This window comes from Alligator sinensis, unplaced genomic scaffold, assembly GCF_000455745.1.
Source record: "Alligator sinensis unplaced genomic scaffold, ASM45574v1 scaffold442_1, whole genome shotgun sequence".
In the NCBI taxonomy this organism is placed as follows: domain Eukaryota; kingdom Metazoa; phylum Chordata; order Crocodylia; family Alligatoridae; genus Alligator; species Alligator sinensis.
In genome coordinates, this window is record NW_005841829.1 from 4390162 (window position 1) to 4396732 (window position 6571).

Here is a 6571-nt window from a genome sequence, read left to right on the forward strand (position 1 = left end):
CTCCCATTGGCGGGCCATGTTCATCTTGGAGTCGATAGTGACTACAAGATCCTTTTCTGCCTCTGTGCTGATGTGAAGGGAGTTCCCCAGCCTGTAGGTGTGATGCTAGTTCTTTGTCCCCAGGTGCAGTACTTTGCACTTGTCAGTATTGAAACCCATCCTGTTCTCATCTGCCAACCCCTGTGACCTGTCTAGATCTAGTTGTAGCCTGTCCCTCTCTTCTAGCATGCCCACTTCTCCCCACATCTTAGTGTCATCTGCAAATTTGAACAAGGTGCTTTTCACCCATTCGTCCAAGTTGCTGATGAAGATGTTGAACAGTGTGGACCTGAGGACGGAGCCCTGAGGAAGCCCACTGACCACATCCCTTCAGGTCAAAAGTGACCCATCCACCACCACTCTCTGGGTGTGGCCCTCCAGCCAGTTTGCCTACACAGTCATATGGGTCGCATCGACACCACAGTTGCCTAATTTTTTAATGAGAATGGGGTGAGATAGTGTCAAAGGCCATCCTAAAGTCCAGAAAGACTACGTCCACCACGACAACTACATCCAGGGCTTTTGTGACCTGGTTGTAGAAGGCAACCAGGTTAGTCTGACAGGACCTGCCTCTAATGAACCCATGTTGATTGCCCCTAAGCATAATCTCCCCTGCTGGTCCCATGCAGAAGTGTTCGTGGATAATTTTCTCAAAGAGCTTTTTCAGGACCGAGGTAAGACTAACCGGCCTAATTTCCTGGGTCCTCCTTCCTCCCTTTTTTGAAAATGGGGACCACATTCGACCTTTTCCAGTCCTCTGGCACCTCGCCAGAACACCACGAGTGCTTGTAAAGCTGTGCCAGGGGTCCCGCAATGACCTTTGCCCATTCCCTCAGCACTCTGGGGTGGAGATTGTCAGGACCTGCTGATTTGAACATGTCTGGTCCCACCAGAAGTTCCCTGACTAGGTCCTCACTGACCCTAGGCTTGGCTGCACCTCCCCTGGGTCCGTCCGGGATCCCGGTCGGGGGGGGATGTCCCGGTCCCTGCTCCGAAAAAATGGAGGCAAAGAATTTGTTAAAGAGGTTAGTTTTGTCATCTGGTGCGACCACCAGATTTCCAAGCATGTCCTGCAGAGGCCCCATGTTACCCGGTACCTTCTTTTTACCCACTATGTCTTTAAAATAGGACTTCTTGTTATCTTTGATCCGGGTTGCTAGTCCCAGTTCTGTCTCTGCCTTAGCCTTCCTAACAGCCCCGCTACAATCTTGAGCAATGGAGGTATAATCCTGCTTGGTGATGGCCCCTCCCTTCCATTGGGTGTATGCCTCCTTTTTAGTTTTGAGACATTCCTGGATGTTTTTGGTGAGCCATGTGGCCTTTTGAGCACTCTTGCCCACTTTGATCTGCATTGGTACTGTCACCCTTTGGGCTTGGAGGATCGTCTCCTTAAGGAATGAGCACTCTTCTTGGACTCCCAACTCCCCTCCCCTCTGGGACCTCAGTGCCTCCCCAACTAGTCTCCTTACCTCATTGAAATCCACCCTCCTGAAGTCTAGGGCTCCTGCTTTGCTGCAGGCCTTTGATACCTTGTGCTGGATGGTGAATTCCAGTAGGCAATGATCACTATCACCCAGGTAGTTGAGCACCCGCAGTCCCCTCACTGGGTCGTCGCCTGTGGCCAGGACCAGGTCCAACAAGGCATTTCCCCTGGTGGGACTGTGCACCTCCTGGGTCAGATGGCGGTCCTGTAACTTGGCTAGGAACCTATGTGAGCGTACTTCCCAACAGATGTCATGACTTGGTGTTTATGGGATTAGATTAAGTACCTGGGCGTGTAGTTCTAGTTGGTTGTTGTCCACTGTCCTATGTTCCTGAGGGCTCCACCATCCTCTATACCCTCGCCCGTTCCGCCGGGTATCAAACCGTCCTTTTGTCACTGTTTGGCCATCGGGTTCTCTCCCGGGGCCTCTGTCAAAAAAAGAAACCAAGTGCTCCCGTCCTGGATTATTGTTTACCTGTCTTTTGGCAACAACAACAAAAAAAATACACTCGGTGAGGTTACTTTCTCCTTCACCTCTTCCCATCTTTACAGCAGCTCTTCTTGAGTCTCTTGTTGGGGTCATTACCATCCCCTCACCCACACTGGGTCCACCATTGATAATTTGTCCTAGCACCCCTTTTAGGGTTTTTATTGTACCTTTCTTCTGGAGTGCCCCTCTACTAGGGTCTTTACGGTACTTTCCCCAGCCCTGCCGGCAAGATTGCAAGTGGTTCCTGGTACTGCCACTCCACTGATCCTTCCTCCAAGTCTTCTCTGGAGAGCTCCCTCTCTGCAGGAGCCTCCTGCCAACATTCCAGGTTGCTCTCAAGTTTTCCCACAGCGTTGCTTGCCCGGTTCCTCTCCTTCTGGTCCTGCACTCTCTCCTCCTGCCTGCTCTGGGCTCCTCTTTATAGTGAGGATTGAATTCCCGGCCCCTCCCCTCCAGAAACACCTGGGTAAGGAGTATTTCTGCCTGGCTCTTTGGGGCTGGGGCAGCTGCTTCTATCTTTGGCCAGTGCTCCTTTGCCCCCTGTGGCTCTCTGTCTCTCACATGGATCCCACCAAGTTTCAGTGAGCCCCACTATGTCTAGGTTTGTGTTAGCTAGCAGGAGGGCAAGTTCCTCCTGCTTGTTCCCCATACTATGAGCATTAGTGTAGAGGCATTTAAGGCCTCCTGAGGGTGTATGCACCGCCCCCCTAATCCCAGGACTATCCGGACCCCTGTCTCTTACCTGGGTACTTCTTGGGCTCATCGCCTGTCTTGGCTGGGCTGTTCTTGTGGGTGTATCTTGGTTCGGTGTTCCATGGCTCCATAAATTCAGTAGGTCCCTACTCATCAGAATAGGGCTGTGACAAGACTAGTGATCATGTTCATGACTTAAGAACAGCAGAAAATGTACTGAGGCAAAAGGAACTGCTCATGGTGACATTTTGTAGATGTGTAAACTCAAACTATCCTTAAGTCTACACATGTAAATCAAGTTTGTCAGTGGAAATCCCCTCCCTACATCCAGAATCAGTGACCTCAATAAAAACATTTCAGTGGGAGAAGAATCATGGGTCTTTCCACAGTGAATTGTTCTGTGTGTATGTGTGTTTTTCAGGGCAAGGGAATAGAGGTGGTGGTAGCAATTATTTGGAATGGAAAATTTAGGATCTAACTTGATTTAACCAAAATAAAATCTGAGTTGGTCCATTTTCATGAACACTAGCTATTAAGGTGAACTCTCTTTAGCTTTTCAGAATCATCTAATATTTATTAGTTAACATGTTTTTTTTTTTCAGTGTGCAGGAAATGAAATAATTATGAGCTATGAATTGAGGATGACTTATTTTTCTTTCCTCACTGATTACTCGTAATTTGTAGGAATACTTATTTCTTTGATTATATTTCCACTTTGTGTTTGTGTGAGTTCCTAAACAAAAACCTTTCCTTTCCATCACTAAGCAAGTTTTTAACCTATTATGAACAGTAAATGGAATTTGGGGCCAGATTCTGATCTTGGAGTATTCAGCTGATCTGAGTAAAATCAGAAACTGGATCATGTATTGAAATTCACAACTGTTTAATGGAGGAAGAATGAATAATTCTGGAAATGTTGTACTTCATTGAATCCTAGCAATAGCATCCATATATCAGATGTAACATTTTCAGAATAAGGAATCTATACCCATTGTTCTTTCGGTGTGTGGGGGTCATAACAAAATGATCATGTATATGTTAACTTTTATTCTTTATATTAACTTACTGTTCACTTAACTTTAAGATTTTGAGTAGTCTCCATTGACTTCAAGGGCTCATCCTCAATAGCCTAAGTTAAGTACAAAAGTCTTTATGATCTTTGGGTCTTGGTTTGTAAATCCTTATTCTTTCTGGAATCAGGATTGCCATGTTATTACTTGTTTCTGCATTGCCTATGATAAGGGTGGCCAGCCTGTGGCACAGGTGGCATGGGGAGCTGGTGTGTGTGGCATGTAGGAGTTCAGGGAGGTGGCAGAGCAGCAAATAAGCCAGGGAGGAGAAAGCAAAGGAGTAGATCAGGCAGAGAGCACAGGACAGAAAGCAAATCAGCAGGGCAAGGGGATTGAAGTGGCATTTGAAGTAGGCACAGGGCTAATTTGTGTCATGCCTCCCCAAAAGGTTGGCCCTTCGTGGCCTATGATATTGGAATCTGGAACCTCCGTGGGCATTCCTAGACATTAACATATAAACATAGCAGACTGGTCAAAAGAAACTTATAATCAAAAACACCTTCTCCTAAGAGTAAAGATTAATTCTTTGCTGTTGTTCGATACAAATCCAAGGGTTGATTTATCTGTTACTTAAATGCCTGTTTTTTTTCACAGAGTTTCTGAATACTGGTATCAGTGGCTATTGTGGCTGTTCAGAAATTTTAAACATTGGAATTGAAGCATTTAACAAGAGCATTAGCATTGTTGCAAATTGTGGCTGCAGATTATCTATAAAATGCAAGCAAGAAAATAATTCTTCATGAAGTTGTCCTATTCTGCTAGTATTACCAGAAAGAAAATATCAGAGTTCTGGAGAATCCCTATTATATGGTTTATACAATGTTTGGCTTCATGCAATCACTTGTCAATTTGATTTACTTGTATTTTGTATAATTTCTATTTAGTGATTTAAATATTGTGCAAACTTCTCTGATCTTTATCTCAGCATTTCCCTGAAGGGACCCTTAAATGAAGATTATAACAAAAAATAGTCCTTTACATACACAGCAGTGAAGTGCTGTGAATTCTCAGCTGTCCTAATTTGTAAGGGTGGGGAAATGTAGAAAGCTATTGCCCTAAAGGCTGCAACTGCAGTTCCTATACTTGGGAACTCTCTGATGCCAAGCAGCAGAATGACAATTCATATTTAAAGTACATGGCTGCCTGAACAAGATTTTCGTACAACAGCAGATTAAGAACTGATGGCTGACAGCCTGTATGTGTAGTACTGTCCTACTTGGATCCCTTTAGATCCCTAACTACCGAACAGCCAACCAAGCTATCTTCTACCTGCACCTGGAGAGTATATGAATGGGAAAGCTGGACAACTGTTTACTTTTTTGCAGCCAATAATCTCCAGAATGCAGATTATCCCATTTAAGACAGCCAAGCTTCAAATTTTAGTTCAACTGCTGCCAGAGTTGTGTTGATATCGAGTCACTGGGTTATTTTTCTGACTGTGATATGGAATGAATAAGTCCTTAATATTCTTTTTCTCTGTAGGCTGTTCAAAGTTATAATGTGAGATTATAAGAAGCAAAGTGTTTGAAAAAGCAAGGTCAGAAAGTACCATTAAAATAAATGGCAAAGTTGAAAGATGATCAAGAAGTCATAACCAGTGTACTAAAAATCACCTGCAGAAGTTTGGAGAAGCAAATAAGCCTGTTTTCTTTTTACAGTCTTGGTCAGGAGTTGGCAGCCTAAAACCTGTGGGCCATATCCAGCCTGTCAGCTGATTGCATCTGAGACACGGGTGGCAATTTGGTGATGAAGGGTATCAACAGCATTTAGTAGCAGGTGGGTTGCAAATGGCAATTTGTTGGTGGGGTAATCAGTGACTGGGAGAGTGACAGTGATAGGGTTGCAAGCAGTGGCAACAACATCCCTTTGGATGTAGCTGCTTTACTTTGGCTCACTGCTCCTAAATGATTGCCAACCACTGGCTTAGGTTGTACAAGTTAGTAAAGCTTGCCTGTCTTATCAGAAGACGTAGTCAGTAAGGCTAACCGCACCTTGTCATGCATCTATAGATGCATTGCAAGCAGGTCCAAGGAGGTGATCCTCCCCTTCTATGTGACATTGGTTAGGCCACAGTTGGAGTACTGCATCCAGTTCTGGGCGCCGCACTTCAGGAGGGATGTGGACAGCATCGAGTGGGTCCAAAGGAGGGCCACTTGCATGGTCAGGGGGCAGCAGGGCAGGCCCTACGAAGAGAGGCTACGGAACCTGAACCTGTTCAGCTTCCACAAGAGAAGGCTGAGAGGGGATCTGGTGGCCGTCTATAAACTTACCAGGGGGGACCAGCGGGGAACGAGAGACTCCCTGTTCCCCCGAGCACTAGCAGGAGTAACTAGGAATAGCAGCCACAAGTTGACTGAGAATAGGTTCAGGCTAGACATCAGGAAGCGCTAATTTACAGTCAGGGTGGCTAGGATCTGGAAGGCTAAGGCGGAGACAGAAATAGGACTAGCAACCAGGATCAAAGATAACAAGAAGTTCTTTTTTAAATACATAGGGGTCTTCCAAAGGAGGCTCAATAATCACCTAGCCGGGGTCATTTGACCCCAGCATTCTTTCCTGCCCATGGCAGGGGGTTGGACTCGATGATCTACTCAGATCCCTTCTGACCCTACCTACTATGAAACTACAGACAGTCAGAAACCTGAGGCTGAATTGATTCAGTCTTTACAGGTTAGTCTAAGCTGCTAAGTTGTAATTGATAAGCAAATGTACACACATTCACTTTTGATTCAGGAAATATAGCCACATGCCTGCAGTGGCTCAAGCCAGAAGCCGGGGGGTGCTAGAGCATTCCTG

The 6571-nt window shown here is 45.7% G+C and overlaps 1 protein-coding gene across 7 annotated transcripts in view; it reads left to right on the top strand.

Annotated features, from left to right (window-relative positions):
* SHANK2 (SH3 and multiple ankyrin repeat domains 2) overlaps positions 1–6571 on the top strand; it is an 810144-nt gene that overhangs the window by 160600 nt on the left and 642973 nt on the right. The window contains exon 1 of one of the 7 annotated variants that reach the window (XM_025196945.1): positions 5495–5551. The exons of the other annotated variants lie outside the window; for them this stretch is intronic. The gene's annotated coding sequence lies outside the window, so the exon portion shown is untranslated. Of the gene's footprint in view, positions 1–5494; positions 5552–6571 lie in introns of those variants that run through there. 7 annotated transcript variants of the gene reach the window in all.